Raw genomic sequence first — 24,457 nt, 5'->3', positions numbered from 1 at the left:
GTTGAACCTAGTTCTGATCTAATTGTTCAATGCCTTACTAATACTATTAAGGTAAACAGGGATAAACGGAACCCTTTAATTTAATAGTTGAACTTTGACATTTAATAGCTTTCTGAATTGAAATTAAAATTTAACTCAAATTTGAAGAGGTGACCATCAACACCTTATCTAACTATGGCGAAAAGGAAGAAAAATTACGTTATTAAGTTGATATCCACGAACGCAACACATATTTGTCGGCTCATAGGTTACAGTTGCCCCCGGTGCTGGGGCTAGTGTAACCTAGTACATTTCTGCAGCAAAGATCAGAATATGTCTTGGAGCAAGTAGATATGAAAGAACATCACATTCTGTACAGAATGAGAATTTTATATTTTGGCCATTTAATATACTGCAAATATTTAAATGACAAAATGACACACACAAACTAAATAAAACGCATTCTTTATGTTCTTAAGAACTTTTGCTTAAGACAAATTAAAACGATTAAAAGACACATAGAATCAGAATTTTACATTTTAGGAGTGAAAATGTTTTCACTCAAAAATATATTATGTAAAGTAGCTTCTAGTAGCATGAACATTCGATAGTTCGCGCCACTTTACAAACTCGTCTCTTTGTGTTTAATGGCATGGGTTACACTTGCCCCAAACTTACACTTGCCCCGGTTCACCTTATTTGTCTTAGTAATCAATCAAACCTATACATGAGTTTAAATGGAAATGACATTACATAACGTCATAATATTAAACAATCACTACACTGTCTAATAATAATAATAATAATAATAATAATAATAATAATAATAATAATAATAATAATAATAATAATAATATGAATTTTTAACTTTCCAGCTGCTTATTATGAAAAAAAAAAACAATGCGTTTACGAGAATACAACTTTGAATTAAAGTTTCTTCATTTGAAGGTGAACAACAATGACATTACTAGTAATTATTCTTGATTTAATAACAACGTTTTAACTATTTTTTTTATCAAACCCTTATCTTTATACAATATTTAGGTCTAACAATATTAAAAAACATTACTGCATGATAATACTTTGAAAGACTGTCTTAGATTTATTTTGTTTATCTTTCACATACACATAAGCATTCCTTTTAACGATTAGTCGTTGCACTAACGTTGTAGAATTAAGATGCTAATTACGTTTCTAGAATCTGTGGAGTAAATCGACGCATTTAGTTGAGGCCTATGACAAGCGAATGGACGGAGCCTATCAGTGCGGGAGTGTATTGCGGGCTGCATTGGCTCACTGCCGCTAAAGGGCGTGCGCGTGACAGAAGGTAATAGGTAGGAGTGGCATTTTAGACGCTTGTCTTCAATCAGTGCTTTCCCTCCAGAGAGGTCATTGGAAATAGGACTACATAGCGTTCGCCAGGAAATAGGTTTCACTCAGGAAAATGTCGACATTTTGCTGTTACAAGTTGAACGCGATATGTGTACATTTCCTCTGGAAGGCTTTGTATTGTTTAGTATAGACAGGTAATACAGACTGAAGGAACGTCAAGGTCAGAGTATAATATACAGCTGATTTCCATTTAGTTCAGTTCAGTGTAGTTCGTGGCAATGCAGTGCACATTAGAGTAGCGAATCTTCATTTATAATACGTAATATATTACAAAAGTGTCACACAAATAGTGTCGTGCTATACTTCTGCGGAAATAATCTGCTCTTCAACAACCATCTGTTTCAACATGCCAGAATTTAGTGAAAAAAAAAGTAAGAGAAGCCGTGTAATTTTTAAATAAAAGAGACGCGTAAATCGCGTACTAACTGAAGAAAAACTAGATGACATGGGCTGCGTATACGATAGAACAGTCTCCAACGAAATCTTAAGAAAATTAACTCAACGGACAGGTGTAGGCTATGCGAGACATCAACTTGGAGAGATTCATAAAACATAAACATAAAATTGAATGAAACGTACCACATGCTCAGAGTTCAATTCTATCGACAGAGATGAAGTCTAGCATTGCCTAGAAATCTTAAAAAAAAAAGTGAAATGTGCATTAGAGAAGATGGTTGACAATTACGGCAATTATTGTAATAAGGTAAGTCAATAAATTACATCTGAACGTAATGTACAAGTCGCGAGATTTTATAGCCGAAAGCTCACCCGATAAGCGAGCTATTATTTGTCCCATGTCAATTTTGGAATGGCCTCGTACTAAACGAAACCTGTTTCTAGTGGTACATGCATTAAGTTTGTCACATTTTAACTAGATCTGTGTCTCCCATGAATCGTGTACTGTATTGCCATGAGATGCATGTTGGGACTACTCCATCCTCTCTGCCATTAGATATTTAATACGATAATGTCACACACAGGATGTTTATGTTTAGTCTAAAGTGTAAGAGGAAAATGAAGTGTTATGAAGAGTGGCGTCAAGCACGTGTGTTCTAACGACTATTAAGAATACTACTCAAATAAAGAATTGAAACTATTTTCGGACGGTGTACTATTCTCCAAGCAGGAGATTAACCGTGAAAGGAATGTGCTTACTATTGCCTCATCTATTGGAACGAAGTAGATAAATAATATTACCGTTATAACGCCAGTTTAAAAACCATGCGCTCTCCTGCATATGTTATTTCCTGTATGAAGAGATTAAAAGACCAGGAGATTAACTGTGATCTAATTTTGTAACTAGAGTAGTATCAATATGTCTGTATCAATGTTATGGTTTGTGCTGTGAGAGCTAGCCAATAGAGATACGAGTACCCACGTGTGTGACCTTATGACATCTTATGACATCAACATTCATTCATAGCATTACCCTCCTTCGTCTCATCGGGCAGAGACTTTCTCGTGGTTGGAGCACAGTATTGTGTCTGACAGTTTCAAATTGGCAACTGATATTTTGTTCTTAACCGTTACTTTGCAGTGCTTACCAACATATGTACGATGCAATCCCGTTAAGTCTGACACCGTTAAACCGAATATTGTTTAATCCGGAAAGGCGTTCTGAACAAATAATATTTGATACAGAAACTAAACTACTGCACACCCACGAGGCGAGGCTTAAGTTTCCACGTACTATAGTTGGTATTTTTATAGGGCAGAAACACACTGCAAAGTATGAAGTTAGGCCTACATGTTCAGGTCAATGATTGTCAATTTTGCGGCTGCATTGAACTAAAAGCGCTTCGTACAAGGATCAAGGAATTTTTAACTTGTCGCACTCAGAGAGTACGGGTAGGGGAGGAATTATCGAACCCAATTGAAATTATTTCCGGGGTCCCGCAGGGGAGTGTCTTGGGGCCTCTTCTATTCTTGGCTTTTGTAAATGATCTGCCAGTTAATATCTTGTCTAGGGTTCGCTTATTCGCGGATGATTTTATGGTATACAGGGAAATAAAAAGTCATGAAGATACTACTCTTCTTCAGAATTATCTCAATAGAATAAACGATTGGGCAATAGCCAACAAAATGAAAATAAATTCTCTAAAGAGCAAAGCCATCAGCTTTACAAGGAAAAGAAATAAAATAGTCACATCGTATACGTTAGGGAGTGAAACCATTCCGGAAGTTAACAAATGTAAATACCTCGGAATAACATTTAGCAGCGATCTCGGCTGGGGGGAACACGTTACAAACACAACGGGAAAAGCATGGAGAGCGTTACTCTTTGTGATGAGGGTACTAAGAAAAGGTTCTGATAAATCAAAAGAGATTGTATATAAATCACTAGTACGTCCAGTAATGGAATATGGTGCTACATGTTGGGATCCTTACAGATTAGAACATATTAAGACACTGGAAAAGATTCAAAAACGGGCTCATAAGTGTTGTCGGAAAAATTCACCATTAAAATGGGACACACTCACGGACAGGAGAACGCGAATTCGATTATGCGCACTGTTCAAAACATGCAGAGGTGAGCCTGCCTGGAGAGAAATAAAAAATAGGTTGCAGCCGCCAAATTACTCTTCAAGGAACGACCACTCATATAAATTGAGGGAAAGAAGGCAGAGGACGGACACTGGAAAGTTTTCTTTTCTCAATCGTACTATCAGGGACTGGAATGCTTTACCTGCAGACTTACTAAAGGCTTTACCAACAATCAAAAATGTATTTAAAAATAGGCTTAAGGACCTTACTAATAGACGGTAATTATACACAGTATTTAAAGGGTGTAAATGATATGTTGTTATTGAAGTGTTATATCAGTGAAGAATTATGTTGTGTCAGTGAAGTGTGTTGTATCAGTGAAGAAGTATGTCGTGTCAGTGAAGTGTGCTGTGTAAGTGAAACGTGTTCCTGTCAGTTAAGCTTTATAGTTTATAGTGTATTTGAACAGTGAAATGTTTTTGAAGTGTTAGTGAAATCAGGATAGAATCAGTGAAATGTGTCGTAGTTCCAGTGCAGTGAGTGAGTTGACAGCGAAATGAGTGTAATTTGAAAGGTACTTGTGCAGATATGAACATATCATACTCGTGGGTTTTAGTTCCATCTTAGTTTTAAGATACAAATTAGATTTATTTCAAATGTTATTTTAAGTGATCGTTTCATTTAATTTAGTATATTCCCTGTTGTTGTTGTTGTTGTTGTTATTATTATTAATTATTGTTAGTATTAATCATTAGTATTAGTATTACTTGTATTTTTAATTAATAAGTTTATTATTGTCATTGAGTGTAATTAGTTACCACTGCCACCGGGTGTATACCCACTGCAGTGTGAATACATACATACATACATACATACATACATACATACATACATACATACATACATACATACATACATACATACATACATACATACATACATACATACATACATACATACATACATACATACATTGATGAATGCATGGAAGAAAATGTTGTATGACAACAGTGTTGGATTTAAGAGAGAAGAAAATGAAACCTAGGACTACCATGAAGCACTGATTACAGATCGTGACAGAAGCCCGCCACTGTAGAAGAAACTCAGGACTGACTCGACAATGATAAAGGTTATCTAGGATTATGGGCTATGACACAATGAAAGAAGTAGAAATTGTGAATAGTATAAACGAGGTTGGTGATTTTGATGTTTTATTTGAAAAAATAACTAAAGAAGAAACTAGTGAAGTACTTTGAGTGGAGTGTGGCATTGTATGGGCAGAAACATGGACAATACGACGAAGTGAAGAGAAACAACTACGTAGAAGCATTTGAAATGTGGATATGGAGAAAAATGGAGCGTGTGAAATGGACAGACAGAATAAGAAATGAAACTGTGATAGAAATAATAATGCTGAAACTAATCAGGAAGAGAAAAAGGAATTGTCTCGGTCACTGGCTAACAAGAAAAAGCCTATTAAAAGATGCACTGGAAGGAATGGTGATCGGGGAAAAAAGTTCTGGTTAGAAGAATATATCAGATGATAGACAACATTAAGATTATATGGATCGTATGCGGAGACTAAGGGGAAGGCGGAAAAGAGGGAAGACTGAAGATTGAAGAAGATGTTACTAGAGCCAAAAATTAAGTGAAATTAAACTACACTTTCATTTAGAAAAATGATATTAAGAAAATTTGTGCATAATACTACCAAATGAGTTACTGTTTTTATTAAAAAAATTATCCAGTTTTTGTTTCTGTTAATCCTAACTCTTAATACTCTGAATTCTCAGCCCGAATTGGTAGGGATTTACTGCATTTTGAGAGGTGAGTTTCGAGTTGATGGTTCTGACGACTCTTCTGTAATTTCCCCTAGAACAACCGTGGCAAAAATGCGACTCGCGAGCACATCGTGGCTCGCAATGATAGCTGTGCATTTCTCTTGCTTCCTACCTCCTCCAACCCCCACCCTCTCACTCACTGGAGTCAAACTCCGTTCCATTTGTATTTGTCTCTGACCTGCGAGTGGCGTCGTCGCAATGTCTCTCTCGAAACCATGTACCTCTACAAAAGCGAAAGTTTCAAATAGGATGGGAGGACGCATTTTTTGCTGCCAATATGATGAGAACATTAAATGTATGATTTGTTCACAAGTGTTACGAGGAAAACGGTTGTATAACAAAAAAAAAAGGCATTTTACTACATATCACTCATGAAACATTAAAAGGTTAAGTGTTGTTGTTGTTGTTGTTATTATTATTATTATTATTATCATCATCATTATTATTATCTCTGTACGTCGATCCTTTTTCAGCAAATGTACGAATAGTGCTGTTAGATCTTCAATTTGACTCACAGATTTACAATGTGATGTTAAATGAAAGCTAGATGTAAAGACTTGACAAATGTTGAACTTTTCAAATCTTTGCCAAAAAATAAATATCCGAAGCTTCGTTCTTTCGCTTGCTCTGTTGAAGCCATGTTTGCTACAACTTACGTTTGTGAAAAATTATTTTCAACAATGAAAATAGTAAAAACCAAATTTAGATCACGACTGAGAGACAAATAAATACCTTCGTGATCAACTACGACTGGCAGTGACATAATTCTTGATTTTGAAACTCTGTAGCAGAGACATTCTGAAGACAGTTAATTGGTTGTAATAATGTGTCCTATGTTTTCTTGTTCATTTCTTTCTTCGTTGTGCGTACTAAACATTAGTTTGCAATCTTATAGGGGAAATAGGTGTAAAATGACACACAAGGATAAAACGACATAGTCTATGTTCTAACCAAGCGCTTAAAGCTAATTTTTAAATTGCCGCTGCAAACGGTTCAGATGTTGGTAGCAATGATCACTACAAACATTCAATATGAAAAAACGTTAATTGTTGAAGCAGGAGCAGACTGAAGAAAAACCGGCTCCACAATATATTATTGTTCAGGTATGTAATGTAATTTTCTGTCTATTTATTTAAATCTATTGAATATTGTAAAGCCGAAGCTTTGAAATAGAGGTATTGTCCTTTATAAATACCGAAGTACACTTCTCGATTCCATTGAAAATGAAATGTAACGAAAATTATTTTTGTTTCCTACCAATTAGTATAAAACGACACATCAACAACTAGGTTAAAATGACATAGTATGTCGTTTTATCCAAGTAATTATATGAGTGTGCGATTTTTTAAATTTTTTTCAGATTATGCCAGGAAAATATAAGAGAATATCCCAGCGACAATCATGGGAAGAAATTCAGATGCAGCGAGCTATCGATGCTGTAAATGCAAAGGAAATGCGATGGCTGAAAACTTCCAAGACTTTCGGGGTTCCACAAGCCACTTTGCGTAGAAGAGCAGGAGGAAAAAATCTGCGTGCTACAGGTTCGAAGAAGGGTTTAGGACAGTATGCTGTGACGTTTCCCACTGAGCTGGAAAAAGAACTAGTGAGTTACATCAAAATAATGGAATCACATTTATTTGGCTTGTCTTGTGATGACATTAGAAAATTGGCGTTCGAACTAGCTGAACGAAATAATCTAGACCACAGATTCAATAAAAAAAATGGCTGGCTGGGACTGGCTACGAGATTTCAGGCTTAGAAATCCCAGCATTTCGCTTAGAACACCTGAAGCTACCTCAGCTGGTCGAGCACAGGGCTTCAATAGGCCACAAGTAATGATATTCTATGAAACTTTGGATAAGGTTCTTCGAGATAATAACATTCCACTGGAAAAAATCTGGAATGTAGATGAATCTGCTCTTACATCTGTCCAAAAACCACAGAAGGTGCTTGCTACCAAAGGGAAGAAGCAGGTTGGATCCTTAACAAGTGCCGAAAGGGGGCAACATGTCACAGTGGTATGTTGTATGAGCTCTACAGGAACATTTTTACCACCAGCCCTAATCCACTCACGCAAGAGGTGGAAAAATGAACTCACTGATGGAGCACCGACAGGAACTCTAGGGCTTTGTGCTGAATTAGGTTGGATGACTGGCGAACTCTTCCTGTCCTGGATGAAACATTTTCAAAAACATGTAAATGCAAGCCAGGAGAATAAGGTTCTTCTGCTTTTGGATGGACACTCAAGTCATAAACAATTAGAAGTTCTGAATTATGCCAAGGAACATGGCATTGTCATGTTGGCCTTTCCCCCTCATTGCACCCATAGGCTTCAACCACTAGATGTTTCGTTCTTCGGCCCATTGAAGACCTACTACAACCAAGCTATAACAAAATGGTTGAAGAATAATCCCGGCAGAGTAGTTACTCAATTTCAAATTGCCAGTTTATTTTCAGAAGCCTATGGGAAAGCAGCTACAGCCTCTAGTGCTGTCAGTGGATTTTTATCAACAGGAATTAGTCCTTTCAATCCCGATATTTTCCCTGAGCATTTATTTAGCCCTGCAATCCCCACAGATAGACGGGAGAACGTCAATGACTCCACTAGCACTCCCATAACGAGCTCAACTCAACCTCCTGTGGAGGCTACAGCAGAACCTTCAACTAGATCTATAGAAGCAATGGAAGGACCACTTTATGTCAAACCACAAGAAATCTCACCTATCCCCTCAGCTTCACGATCTGGAGAGAGAAAAAGAAGAGCTGAAGGATCACAAGTGTTAACATCCAGCCCATTTGTTGCGGTATTAAAGGCCAAAGAAGCTAAGAAGAGAGCTGTGGAAGAAAGACGTGCTGCAAAGAAAGCAAGGAAACAGCTCCACTTTGATCAAGGCTCAGAAGAGGATGAAAATTGAGACTTTGAAGTGGCGGAAGATGACAGTGATGCAGCCTGCATCTATTGAAATGACCTTTTTAGTAGATCCAAGGTTGGAGAAGTGTGGTTAAAGTGTTTGAAATGTTGCCTATGGGCACATAATGAGTGTGCGGGACTTTCAGAGAGAACAAAGAATTTCATATGCGAATTGTGTGAACTCATTTAAGTGAGTCGTATTACCCAACTTGCTAGGATAAAATGACACAGTGTTACTATTTTTTAAACACTACTAAACAAAAAAGTATAAACAATTTTGCATCAATATTTGTAAAGAATAATTGCCAATTAGCTATACTCTTATGTGCAAATAAAAACTAAATCATTTTTGTCACGTATGTACACTTCTTTTCACATTTTCCTTAGGGTATGTCTTTTATACCTATTTCCCCTACTGTATAAAATTATATTTAAGCGCTTGACGTAAGGAAAATGAAAATCCGTTAATAAGTCAGACAGTTGCTTCACTTCCCCTTCGGGTGTCCGTCTCCCTCCACAGGTGCTATGCACGTTGCAGGTTACACAGTGCCTCGGCGCACGATTACATTTTCGCCACGGCTGCCCTAGAAAATGCAATCCTACTTTAATCTCCACTTTCTTGCCGGGAATCGAACCTCATCCTACTGAATTTGTAGTCAAAAATCAAGACTATAGACAAGTAAATAAAAAAAAACACTTAACAGTATTTCTATTTCATAGGAAGATGGACTGCACTTAGATAAATATATGCATGTCATCAAGATGCTGATTCAGAAGCTTGAAATACAGCAAGTTCTGCAGACTTTAAGTGCCATCGACTACCGCTTCCTCTCACTCATCGGAAGAAGTACATTAGCGTTATCTCTCTCGAAATCATGCCCCGGTGGTAGCAGTTACACACAATCTAACGAGGAAAAGTGCACATCGAACCATCTCTGGGCTGGGCCTATCTGGTCTCAGACCCTCCCTCAAACTTCTCACAATTGGCGAGATTAGGAGATGAATCAGTTGCGGTCATGCGACGACGACGACGACTCCATGACGTAAACGGGAAACACAAACTACTTTCACACTTGTCGCGCCACCACCACCGCACACACTGTTTACGTAGGGCGCGCACTTCCAGCTCCGTAAGATGACGCTCTCTTAATCCGCTTTCCGTCCTGGGGAAGCAAGGACTATTAGTCTCTCCGTCGTATCCTATTTATTGCATGTCTTACATTCCGAGTAATTATCTTAGAGTTTAAGATGTTTTTCTACATTTTTCCGAAGCGCTAAGTGAAGACAGGTAATCAGTAATCGATATATAGCAAAACCTCTAATTAATACTTCACCAATAAATAACGGACATTTTTCAATTCTCCGGCAAAAATACATTATGTAAAAGGGAGAGGTTACTTCTTAATAACGGACTCAAACACTGAAAACTATAGTGCATACAATTTATCTTTCCACACTCGCGGATGTACAACGGACATGGAAGCGCACAGCGTAGCTACACACATGCGATCGTGGAAAGATAAAATGTATGCACTGTATATCCCCCATTGTCAATTAATACTTCCAAATAGTGATGAGCAGAAAATCACTGACCTGTGATTTTATCACGGTGATGTAAAAATCACGATCACACCTGTGATTAAACAGCTCTTTAAACAGTGATCACAGTTCGAGAGCTAAACTGCTCACCATCTTAGACAGTTCACGTTCTTTTCTCACTGCGTGCGCTGCGCTGCTGTGCTTATACAGTTACCTAGTGACAACACTGGAAATAACTACGCCCGCGAACTGTGAGCGCCCGATTTTAACAATACATTCAGTGTAGCCAACTCAGTAAATTTCAGGCTGATCCTGACAGATTACAATTTCTTAAAACGGAAAAATATACTATTGTCAACCGACAGCCGAAAACTGGCAAGATTTTACATTACTTAATTGATTCCCTGTCTACTCAAGAATGCACTGGAAGGAATGGAAAACGGGAGAAGAGTTCGGGGCAGAAGAAGATATCAGATGATAGACGACATTAAGATCATAAGAGGAGTCACAGGAAAGACTGGAGAATGCTGGGTTTGCAGTGAAAGACCTGCTCTTGGGCAGAACACTATGAATGAATGAATGAATTGATTGTTTATATAATTTTAAGCAGTGACGTTATCAATTGGATGCACTATTCAGCTAGTAAAATTACAACAATAACAGAACTTTTACCAAATATGATAATGATTTAGAAAATAATGTTTCAGTCATCTTCTGAATGATGTGTGAATTATATCAAAATTAGTCATTTTCCGTTTTTTCCTATATAATATTTCACTTCGGAAATACTGGACAAGATAAAATGGACAATCATTATTTTGGGTAACCATACGACAAATGTTCAGTTTGTCTACGATTATATATATATATATATATATATATATATATATTGACTTTCAAACCTTTAATCGATTCTTTAAAATGATGAAATGCCTATAGTTACATCTCAATACTATGCTTACACTTGACTTCTGTGGGGTGCAAACACATAACCTCAACATTTTCTCACCCTCTCCTGCCATGTACGAAATATCGAGAACATTGAAACATTGCAGTGAGACGCTCTGATGAGCGGGGAAGAATGAACTTTTCAGTGTTTCACCTCGAACAAGTTTGCAGTTCAATCACTGTTTATTACTGTTTCACTGTCTAAGATCACCGTGATCATAAATGAGCAATCACAGGTCGAACAGTGATCACAAAAGAGCAGTTTATCTCATCACTACTTCCAAATAACTGATAGCCTGAAAACAAACTCTTGCAACTTCTGAAATTCAAACCAAATAATTATGAACAGAATTTCTTAATATCGCGCATTGTTACGTGTTGGTAACCTAATGTACGTAACTGTATCTCTTCTTATCGGTGGCTGTTCTCCATTGATGCGTTTTGATCGCGTGTCACCCTTTTTTTTTAAATACATATATTTTTTCATTATATCGTAGATAATAAATTATAGTTTATAATTTTGTATTATCTGTTTCCATTAACACCTATCGAAAACCTACCTCCTTGCTAACAATGATTATTAGAGGAGAAAAATTCGCTCCGACTCCGGGGATCGAACCCGGGTCCTTGGTTCCACGTACCAAGCACCGGATTGAATCCTTCTCCTCTAGTGTTTTTCCCTTTGTGGCCTGACTCCAAATTCGACATATATATTGACATATAATATAATCATTGTTACCATAACAGATATATTCTGTAGGACCAAAAATTAATCTTTACGTAGATTCTTGCCCAACAGTGCATATTACTGTGGAATCCCGGTCACCAAGTCACTCAGTTGAGTGCGCTCCTTGTATAATGGCAGTTGACTTAATATAATGTCAAAATTATTTCGGTTGTTTATATTTAAAGAAGTGTTCATTTATCCCTTTTCGTTTTCAAATACCTACCAACCATACCCATCTACCGTCTAAATCGAAAAAGATAAAGCGTGTAACTTATCTATGGTAACCAACCAACATCAGATTCTTTACCAGAACTTCCAAAGCAGCTTCGTGTAATGTGGAAAGTTCATGATATTTTGATACCTTGCATACAACTTCTGGGTAAGCTTAATTGAACACCTTTCACACATATATTGTCTTGTTAACCGACGACCCTTTAAATAATGATCGATAGTCCGTTATGTAGAAGCCCGCACCAGACATCAATCTCTCGGCTGTCCTGGTCCGCCTACAAGATGCGGGTTGTCTTATCAACAATGTGCCCACTCGGTGGCTTAGGTGCGTCATTTTCATTGTGTAAAATACACTTGCTTGTTATTCTTAAAGATTTTTTATTGTAATTCACATAACAATATGGGGAGCGGACAGAGAAGAAATGGACATAACCAGACATAGCTTGTCAGACTTATTCAAGAAGCTTGGAGGACAATGGTTACGAATAGCAGGAGATAGAACAAAATGTAAACAACTGAAAGAACACAAACGCAATTTTATGCTAAATGTTTGCATAGGGCAGTGTTTCTCAAAGTGTGTTCCGCGGAACCTCAGGATCCCACGAGCAAATCCCAGGAAATTCATGAGAACTAAATGATTTATAAATTTTATTTTGTACTTCGCGGATAATATAAACCCTACAAAAAATATCACGAAAATATGAATAAATAATAACATGAAACATCATCGTAATAATAATAATAATAATAATAATAATAATAATAATAATAATAATAATAATAATAATAATTTGGAGAGGAACAGAGATTAAGGGTGTTTGAGAATAAGGTTCTTAGGAAAATATTTGGGGCTAAGAGGGATGAAGTTACAGGAGAATGGAGAAAGTTATACAACGCAGAGCTGCAAGTATTGTATTCTTCACCTGACATAAATAGGAACATTAAATCCAGACGTTTGAGGTGGGTAGGACATGTAGCACGTATGGGCGAATCCAGAAATGCATATAGAGTTTTAGTTGGGAGGCCGGAGGGCAAAAGTCCTCTGGGGAGGCCGAGACGTAGATGGGAAGATAATATTAAAATGGCTTTGAGGGAGGTGGGATATGATGGTAGAGACTGGATTAATCTTGCTCAGGATAGGGACCAATGGCGGGCTTATGTGAGGGCGGCAATGAACCTGCGGGTTCCTTAAAAGCCAGTAAGTAAGTAATAATAATAATAATAATAATAATAATAATAATAATAATAATAACCAGGCTTCGGCCTAGGGACACAGAGTAACCAGTATGAGGTTTAGAGTACACGGAGTATAAATGACGTCATGACCCGTGTGCAGTCACCCGACTGCAACAGCACAGGTGGGTCCGTAATGTGCATTACCGTTGTGTGTAGGCCTATTGCTGCTTGGCTGCGGTACGTGTAACAGGCTTCGGCGTAGGGACACCTGATTGAAGGTTACAACTCAAGTTAATACTTTAATGGCAGACATTTATAGTCTACACTAGGAATGTACTGTATATACTGCATCTGTACAGGGTCAAATATATTTTGTGCCGTACTGTGACGGACTGTTTACATGTTGAGACACGAAGTAACCGCGCTCTTCATCTACCACTCCACTCGACCAACAGAACACAATCGTCAGTGCGTTCTGAACTTCATGCGTTTCAGTGTCCAGGACCGAAGCCTGATAATAACAATGAAAAATATCGAAAAATGCTAAATACAGGAGCAGAAATGAGGCTACAATTTCTCGTCATAAAGCCATACAGAGAGAGTTTTTTTTTTTTTTTTTTTTTAGACTTTCCAGCTGCTTAACTAGAAAAACAACGTGTCTGCTAGAATATAATTTTGAATACATTTTATTCATTTGAAGTGAGAAAAACAATGGAATTAGTTACTTTTTAACTACTGGAGTTATCAAGTTTACGTCGAGGTTAACTTCGTTTTATTAGGCCTAAATGGGAACTCAAGCTTTTTTTGATGCGATTCTGGTTTTATGCGAAAAAAGTAAGTAACTTTATATTTTTGTATCGAATCCTTGTTTTTGTATAAAATTTAACAAAATTGAAAAACTTTAGTACAGGATAATAGTTCGAAAGATTGTATCATAGCTATATTAAACACAGAAGTCAGATTGCTTCTGTTTACCTTTAACATAACCATACTGTATTGTAGACATAAACACAGAATTCAGATTTGAAGTTTACCTTTCATATACCGGTACGTCCGTTCAACAAATTATTTTAATAAGTAGGCCCTACTAACTTCTAACTTAGTTGCAAGAGTCCTGGAGCTATTAATCGTTACAACGAATGTTTATGTTTATATGAATAATAATAGAAAAACAAAGAAAATGGATTAGGCCTATAAGATTCAACGGTTAGATACACTACAGGTTAAATGGGGTTTCGCGGTGGAGAGTCTCAGAAACGTAAAAGAAGGAAGGAAAGCGAATACTGTAAAATGTAAAATATTTGACATATCGATGGCTGAGAACCAGATTGTTCTAAGTCCAACTTTTTATAAGAAAGAAATCTGTGTTTCATTTTGTTCCAGGTCTTGTCTGCATATAAGAATCGAACAAAATTTTGTAAATATTCCTCTCCATAGGGTTGCTATGAAACTATTCCAAATTTTTTCATGAAGCTTTGAATGTCAGGAGCTTAAAATAGCTCTCCTGAAAAAAAATAGTAAAATGGACTTGGAACAGTCTGGTTCTGAGTGCTCATTGTAATTCTCAAACGATTGTTTCCAAACATAAACAGACTCCATTAAAAGGTAATTCTGGAGGACTAACAGTCCAAGATTTTCGACCTTTTTTTCTTCACAAACGACGATTTATGTTCCATTTTTGAAAGATAATAGAAAAAAAATTTTCGAAAGACATAATTTCGACAGTAAACTAACATACCCTATCAAACCTAAACTATCCAAAGCTAACATAACATTACCAGGTTAGGTTAGCTTAGTTTAGTTTAGTTTAGCTTAAATTTGCGTGGTTAATTAAGGTTAGATTAGGTTAGGTTAGGTTAGTTTAGGTTCTGATAGGTTATGTTATGTTACAGTCGAAATTATGTTTTTCCGAATTTTTTTCTATTACCTTTCGATTTTATTTTATTGGGTTATTTTACGACCCTGTATCAACATCTCAGGTTATTTTGCGTCTGAATGAAATGAAGGTGATAATGCCGGTGAAATGAGTCCGGGATCCAGCACCGAAAGTTACCCAGCATTTGCTCGTATTGGATTGAGGGAAAACCCCGGAAAAAAACCTCAACCACGCAACTTGCCCCGACCACGTTACCTTTCGAAAATGGAGCATAAAATCGTCGTTTGTGAACAAAAAAATTCGAAAATCGTGGTGAGTTACCCATTAAAGTACATTATTTAAATACCCTACATTGGTTGATACGGCCTTCTGGTATGATGCCTTCGATTTATTATTATTATCATTATTATTAAGCGAACGGCAAATTGTGAAGTTATTGAGCATTAAATAAACTTTTCAAATTGTGCTTCACCACTCTGTGCTTCAATGGAAGGAGAAATTGCCATTATAAATAAAGCTGTGATAAAGTTAATTGCAGCGCCACTAAGTAATAGATAACCTGATATTATTTAAGTAGTTAATCTAACCTTACCAAAAAAACACAACACCAGGTAACATTGCAATAAAAACAGAGCTACCATGATGATAATAATGAATGAATACTTCCCGAAACACTGTTTGTGTATCTTCAGTTTATGCATGCGTACGTGTGTATGTATGTATGTAAGTCTGTATGTGTGTGTAGTCTACGTGTGTATGTAAAGGGGTCAATATGACCCATTATTTTGACCTGTACCTAAAGTACATCTATTGCGCTTACCTTCCAGCGAGACGCATATAAACTGGCTACACTGTAGTATTCAGGTTTTGAGCTGTCAAACACAGTGGCTTCTAGACCGACCTCTTCCGTACGTCTCCAGCCAGGGAATGCTACGAAATAATGATGGAATGGAGATCGGACGGAATGATGTTAGTGCCTGACGTGGGGAAACGCGAGAAGCCCGAAAGACTGAAAGAAACCCTTTAGACGTCCTAAAGCATACAGATCTACGTAAGAAATTGAAGGACGAAAGAAAGAAAGAAAGAAAGAAAGAAAGAAAGAAAGAAAGAAAGAAAGAAAGAAAGAAAGAAAGAAAGAAAGAAAGAAAGAAAGAAAGAAAGAAAGAAAGGAAGGAAGGAAGGAAGGAAGGTAAAAAGAAAATTAGTAGGCCTAAATTATGTTTCTACATTTAACATCTATCGGACAGACATTATCGTATATTGCATTGACACTAAAATTACAGTAAATCGCGATAGAATGGTGCGGCTAACAACGCTGGATGGTGCGTGTATATTGGAGGGATAATATAGACAGAAGAGTCCAAAATGCGATAGGGTAATATTGCAACATTGGAAGGTTTTTTTTATTATCTTTAAAATACTGATACCGTCACCGGTGGCTGTCATCTGTGGCTAACACGACCACTAGCGGTCCCCAGTTTATAGTATATATTTTTCTAAATTATAGACATCAGCTCAAAGAATTTGAGTGACCACAAGGGTCCTGAATACAATAAACATGTACAATATAATGTGATGTGATACATTAAAGAAAAAAGAAAGTTAATAAGTGGATTAATTGAAATAGAGATGATGATGTAATATTTGAAGAGAATCTTTGATAATATTTATAAGGATAGACATTACATAATCAAAAGGAATGTGAAGTTCCTTAAGATAATTCCATGTGAATTTTGTAATAGAACCTCTACTGCCAAACAGAAAACCAATGACAGACCATTGTTTAAGAGGGACGTTGTACTTCTGAGAAAGATAAGGCAGACAAGGTTCATATATAGACTTCTTCTCAATATCAACTTCGGTGGCCTGATTTAGGTTTCTTTCGAAACGGATAGTAGGGTCAAGAATAAGAGCCCGTTTTAAGCGTCCGTTGATAGCAATAATGTCTGCCCGTCTAAAAGAACCATCTGATGATACACAATGTACTTCCTCATGAATCTCCCAATTTAAAGTTTTTAACGATGTCGCCAAAGCATGTCGTACACCATGATGTCTAGCATTGATCAGCAGCTCGCCTTTAGGGCATTGTCCAAGCGCGTCTTCAGGTGTTTCAAGCTCACTACAGTCTGGGTGACGGCAGCGGGTTGTGCTTAGAGTTCTGCCCGGTATTGCGCGAACCGCCGAAATATTGCTTGACATTTTTAAAGCATTGGTCCATTCTGAGGAAGATAGGCCCTTTCGATTGCTTACTCATGAGTTAGCCTTGGGAAGATCACTATAAACAATAACCCCTTTACCACGCAAGGTATGGTTTAGACATTTTCTTCAACTACGCGTCAGTAGCAAAATGGACTCCGATATGGAAGCATTGGTCGCAGTACTAATAATACAACAACGCCGACAAGGCTGTTTTTGGGTATGTCCAATATTGAGAACTGCAGTGAACACAGCCATTTTCATACACTTTTCGAGGAGCTAAGGAGACACGAAGAAAAATACTTTAAGTATTTTCGAATGAGTGTAACAATACTCAATGTATTAGTCTATTATGTAAGGTAGTGAGTGGGGAGCTAAGAATGGCGTAGCGGACACGAGTGGCTGCATTTGCGCGGAATTAACGGTGGTCCAACCCTGCCACAAGCAGCGAGACCCGCGCCCGAGCTCAACTTCAGACCGGCAGGCAAGCGCCTTAAGCGACTGAGCTACGCCGGTGGCTTAGATTTGTAGTGAAAGGGTGTGAGTATAGTGAACGTCCTAAATTGCTTGTAATGGGGTCTAGGCTAGCGATTTGAGGTTAATATAGCAAGTACAATTCTACGGAATAATAAGGGTGTAATTTGACGTTTTGTTATTTGAAATGTATCAGTGAAGAAGTGTGTTGTGTCTGTGAAGTGTATTGTGTCAGTGAAGTGTGTTTGTATCAGTGAAGTTCTATAGTTTACAGTGGTAGTGCAAAGTATTTGAACAGTGAAATGTTTTTGAAGTGTTAGTGAAATCAGCATAGTGTCAGTGAAATGTTTCATAGTCCCAGTGCAATGAGTGAATTGATAGCGAAATAAGTGTAGTGCTGAACGGTACTTATGCAAGAATGAACATATATAATATATATTCGTGGGTTTAAGTTCGAACTTAGGGTTAAGATATAAATTAGAATTACTTTAATTAATTATGTTATATTAAGTGATCGTGCTTCATTTAATTTAGGATGCTCCCTGTTAATATTATTATATATTGTTACTATTATTTTATTATTATTATGACTTGTAAATTATTATTAACTGTAATTATTAAGTATAATTAGTTACCACTGCCACCGGGTACTTACCCATTTGCAGTGTGAATAAATACCTACCTACCTAACTACATACATACATACATACATACATACATACATACATACATACATACATACATACATACATACATACATACATACATACATACATACATACATACATACATACATACATACATACATACATACATACATACATACATACATACATACATACATACATCAATTGTTCTTCAATATGAAATATCATTTCTTTAATACAAATTGTAATTGTTTAGCTTTTCGAATTACATGCAACTAAACACGTCTACATTTGATATTATTATTATTATTATTATTATTATTATTATTATTATTATTATTATTATTATTATTATTATTACATTGTTTTCTGTGTTGCTGTTATTTATATTTTCTGTGCATTTTTATGCTGGTTGAGTGGAAGAGAAAGCCTTATGATCTAACTCTGCCAGAGAGAATAAATAAATAAAATAAATGAACAAATATTTTTAATTGTAGGAAACATCATCGTATTTATCAGTCTTTATCACTATAATGCCTTGTAAACAGTGTATGAGGTCTAGTTTTGAATCATGAATAAAATGTCAATTTCAGCACAAACAAGATACTGTGGCACGCGTCAAATATGACGTCATGTCAATATAGTCTATGAACAGTTAACCTTATCTCCGTACGCCCTGGAACAAAGTATAGTCCCTAGTGATAATAACTGATTATGCTACTGTAATTTAGAGTACCTGCTACAGACAGATACAATGTGGTTTTTCTAATTTTCCTAAGTTGCTTCAGCAAGCAGAAACTACATAATTCTGTAGCGCTAACTTTTCTTCCTAGCGAATTATATATTTGAAATAATTTTCAAAATATAACATAACTCTATAACATTATTTGTTTCTCATATACATCATTTGTTTGTAAAGTTCTTGTGGTTGTCTTATCATCAATTTCCCTCCAAATTATTATTATTATCAATGAATCATTGAAGTGGTATGTATATTTACCATGCGCATTAATACAACATGTTTACGTATGATTATGTTCTTAAATCTGTCTGTGAGTTGGTAACACAGATTACACCTCTGTGCAGCCCAGGTGAGTCATATGTATGACACACTGCTGTGAAATTCAGAGCGAGTAGGCACACGACCAAAGCAGTGGAATTAAATTAACAAATGCTTAGGCTCTGTTAAAAGTGTACTCTTATATTTTTCTGACACTGCTATTTGCTTTTCTTCGTTTAAGTTCGTCAGTTTACATGTATTCTAATACACCGGTACAGAGTGATTCGTTTATTTATGAATATAATAAGAACATTGTAAAATGAAAAGCTGTTGTAAAATATTGTTAGGCATCTTGCAAATGAAGGTTAGAATGATGGGGTTTTCTCATCATTGACTATATCAGACCTGAACTTGATCCCAAGCGTAATAATTCTGCAGAAGCGCCGATGATCTGAGCTCTGAGGCGAGATCTGATCATATAGGCTTACATTGTACAGTGTTCGTCTAAGTCTCCAAATAAGATAATAAGGTAGTCCACCGCTGTAGAGTAACGGTTAGTCTGCCTGACCGTGAAACGAGCGGCCCCGGGTTCAAGTTCTGGGGTTTTTCCGAGGTTTTCCCTCAACCACTTGAAGCAGAATTGCTGTTTAACTTTCGGACTCATTTCGCCTTCATTAGCATTTTATCATTAATAATCTTTAATAGTTCCAGGTTTATCAGAAGGACATGGCGGACGTGGTTCCGAGATTCGCCTACGGTGGCATCTGTCTGCGGGAGCTACACATATCCCAGAGAAGCTGTAGGAACTTAGATTAGAGGACTGCAGTGGACAGGGGGAGTGTAAATCCCTCGGATAGATGGCGCCTTGATGAGTCGCGGAATCGACGGCGACGTGGTCCTCTGGTTAGGATGCAGTAGATTCAAGCACGTGAATTGCGAACAGATGCCATCAATCTGAAGAGACTGCAGAAGAACATCACAGGGAGACGGAGGGAGGTTCCTGTTCACGCGGACTCCGTCAGAATTGGATGCTGCAGCTGAATCGATAAGATGGTATCAAGCAGTGAATCACGTGCTTAATGAGCGGTCCTAAGGACTTAAAAAACCATTCTAATAGAGTATGTTACACAATAAGCTTAAGGCAGCGGTGCTTGCCTACAGGTCTTCCTCGGAAAGAACAAGAAAGAGGGAATAAGGTGAGGCTAGGTCAGGGAACTGGTCTGGTCCACTACAGCCTCAACAGTTTGTATCAAAAGTTGCGTATAACAGAGATATATCTGCTGAAACACGCCTCGCTATAAAAAAAAAACACTAACTGAATCTTCAGATGTTTTGATAGCTCGTTTGGCCACTACCACTCTTCATTTAAATATCCATTATCATCATTACAATGCCATTACCCAAAACGGTTGAGGCGTAATGTAGCATTGTCATCCGCACACAGATGGCATCAATCAGAGGAGTACGTAATATGCTTCCGAAGAGGTGGAGAGCATTGTAGCGGGACTCCATCGAAACTGCAAGCTGAATCGACAGATGGGACCATATAGCTGAGTTACGATATCTACAAGACGCGGCCGTTCGGAATTCAATCACCATTCCTATGATAAGAGAAGTAAGGTACAACAAGTCCACTAAAAGCTTTAGTACTTATCTTCGACCCTCTTCCCCATAACAGAAAAAAACAACATCTTTGGTGTCAGGTACACGTTTACAGCTAGCTACCAGAAGAATATGTCTTTCCATCAACATCCGCCCCCTAGTAATCACAGAGTTTTCAATGCATACTAAACAGATCATCCTGTACTTATATTCTCACCACACTTCCTTTCTACGAATGACCACAAATATTGATATTATCCGTCAGTAATTCTCTCTGCTTACGAAACGTGGAAAATTATCAAAGCAACAATTAGCCTATCAACAAATGTCAAGTCTTTCTAAATCGGTATGAGCCCCATATTGTTAAAGTAAGATAGTGGGAGGATGTATGAAATCATGAACGATAGAATGTAGAAGCTACCAACAACCAGTCACAATCCAGAGAATAAAGAAGACATATCAATGGATTGGCTACATCATAAGAAAATCTGCTGGAGTCCCTGAGGATACGATATTATCTAGAATAATCTGATATTGAAAGGTGTGATTGTTACGAAAATTTGAAAAGAAAATACGGTTGAAAAATAATCTACAGGAAAAAATATTAAGATGAAGTTTAATGTTATCATGGATCGGAACAGATGCTCCATGCTCCGGATGGACTAGCAGGAGGTAAGTACAAAATAAATAAGGAAAGAATAAGATTTGTCGGGCAGTGAACTCTGAATTGACTGATAACATTAAAAAAGACATATCTTCTAGGAAATTGTTCGTTAAAAATATAGTTCTCTTTGAATTACCCTTAAATCAGAGATTCCTAAACTGTGTGGCGCCCTAGGATTATTCTAGTGATTGCAGTGCAGAAGATAGTTCCGGCAGTTCTTTCTCATCCCGCTGCGCGAACGTAAGTAAGTGTTACTCATTACATTTCACCAATGTGAAATGGTGTTGAAATCGAGTAAACGTTTTAAAGTTGCTGTTCTTATCTTTCTGCAGATGGATAAGTTTTATGGAATATCAATTAGCATTGAAGGAGTGAAAATAAAAAGAACGCTCCATAAGCTAATGGTGGGAGTATAAAAAGGGGACATATCGTAAATATGACGACTGTTATTTGGTATTTGGCTTTATATCGATAGATGTCAACGATGGATGGTATGTATGCCTATTATTTATGACACCAGAGTGCATGCTTCCAGTAAGCTAGAAAGCCACTTAGAAACCAATTACGGGAACATGGTTGGTAAACCTCTCGAATATTTTACCAGAAAGTTAAGAGAATTAGAACAACAGAAAAGTAGGCCTACTGTTTCTTAGCGGTGTCCATAGCAATCGATGTTTTGCTAGCATCGTACGAGGTTACATATATAATCGCGAAACCCTATAGCCTACCATCGTGGAACAACTAATTCTATTGGCTGCTGTAGATACGTTGAAAATTTAGGGCTTGGACCTCTATGACCTAAGAAATCTGAATATGCATACACTTATGCCCTGAAACACCAAAATATGACATAAAAACTTGGAAATATGACTCAAAACTAATTAAATATTGTTGAAAAATTACTTTAAAACATTTATATTGATCATTATACATTTTTTTAATTGTCTAACGTTTGTTTTCTACGTCATTCATTCTTTTTCAGCTATGTTAATAGAATCACTGATTGTTTATGAAATACTATCTGGCAACAGCGGGGTTGGATACTCTCAAGCATAACATGTTGGGAAGGGCGAAGGAGCATGAAGGTGAGACCGACCAGCAACAATCTGGCTATATTCCTGATATTCGTTTGTCCTTTGTGTTTTGAAAACTCACTGCTTTCGAATTCAGTTACCTTCAAACTTCACTCAACCAGAAAATATTTCTAAGAAAAGGAAATCCAAATAAATAATCAAACGAAAAAAAAAAACCTCTTGAAATTATTGGCACAAAAGTTTAATACTTGGAGAACTGTTGAAGCAATTATTAAATGACCAAAAATATGCCTTTATACCATTTTTGGTTATGGTTGGTCAGATTTTGTCCCGATGCCGGATTGAATCCTTCTCAGTTTAAGTTCTACCTCTCTATTCCCCTTTAGTGGCCTATTCCCCTTTAGTGTCACAGAATATGTGACAGTGGCACAATGTCCAACACTGTGTACAGAGGTGCACTCATTACGAGTGAAGGCTGGTTCACAATAAACCGGAAACGGAAACGACAGCGAGAACGAGAACGGAAATAATATTAAAATCAATGTATTTAAATGTGACATTTAAAGACTTTTTTGAACAATATTTCCGTTCTCGTTCTCACTGTCGTTTCCGTTCCCGGTTTATTGTGAACCAGCCTCGATTAAGTGGCCAGGGTCCGACGGAACAAGGCGCCGTTTTGAATCACGAAGTGATTACTTACGCTTATCATATTACTATGATGTACCGAAATACATATGATATTTCCGTGCAGGAATTCTGCATTGCCATCTGGTGGACAATGGGTAGAACGGAGAAAAATTATCTCGGCAACGGGACAAAGTGAATAAAGCGTCAGCACGTAGAGCTGAAAACCCGGATTCGAGTCCCGGTGCCGGAGAGAATTTTTCTCCGTTCTACCTATTCTTCACCTGCTAATTACTGTTTATTTATTGAATGATATGATTGTCTGAAATATGTACTTATTTAATACTTTTCACATAAATTTTTTGTGAATTTTAAACAGGTGTTTCATTTATTTTTAATTTAACTAACCTAACCACACCAGCTGCACACTGTAAAGAAAACCACTCCCCGGTTATGTCGCCGTCATGCGGTTTCGGAAGTCACTAGTCTGCCTAATCATTCCGTCGGGAAATTCCTTCCCAAGTAGGTTTTTTAGTTTCCAGGTTGGAATCACGGACTAAAGCCGTAAATATTGCTTAAACACGTTTTTGGTAGGGAAATTAATAGTTATTTTTTCCATAATTATATCTTCAATCAAAATTTTATGACACAATGTTAGGATTTTACTTTATCAATGCTAATATGTTCTCATAATTATTAACTTAGCTAGGCACGGCCAGCCATTACAAAAATAGTGCAAACAATAAACTTTTTCAATAAAAACAAAAATATTTTCTACAGAATTTGGCTTCGAATCGAAAACATTAAAAAAAGTGGGAGGCTTACACATACCACTATCTATTTTATAAATATTTGTGTAAAATGAAAGTGTGGTATTTCTTTGATAGAGTCACAATATACTTGGGAAGAAGTTACTTGCTAAAAATAATTTACAAGGTAAGCAGGATCGCTGTTTCTTACAGGACTACCGGCCATTAGTTATACACTTATTACTTATGTGCGGTTTAATACTCGTAACTCAATACAGTTTCAGAACTCGTTCTTCAATTTTCCTCTTTCACAGGAAGGACGGTTACTTGACAAGTGAATAAAATTGTGAGAATCATATTGTA

General features: G+C 36.9%; 1 protein-coding gene across 4 annotated transcripts in view; it reads right to left on the bottom strand.

Moving 5' to 3' along the window:
* Positions 1–24,457, bottom strand: part of LOC138696751 (ETS homologous factor-like) — a 293,387-nt gene that overhangs the window by 151,175 nt on the left and 117,755 nt on the right. The gene's annotated exons all lie outside the window — the stretch shown is intronic.

Source organism: Periplaneta americana, chromosome 3 (genome assembly GCF_040183065.1).
Source record: "Periplaneta americana isolate PAMFEO1 chromosome 3, P.americana_PAMFEO1_priV1, whole genome shotgun sequence".
In the NCBI taxonomy this organism is placed as follows: domain Eukaryota; kingdom Metazoa; phylum Arthropoda; class Insecta; order Blattodea; family Blattidae; genus Periplaneta; species Periplaneta americana.
The sequence above is the reverse complement of the archived record's forward strand: the minus strand, read 5'-3'. Positions and strand labels throughout refer to the sequence as shown.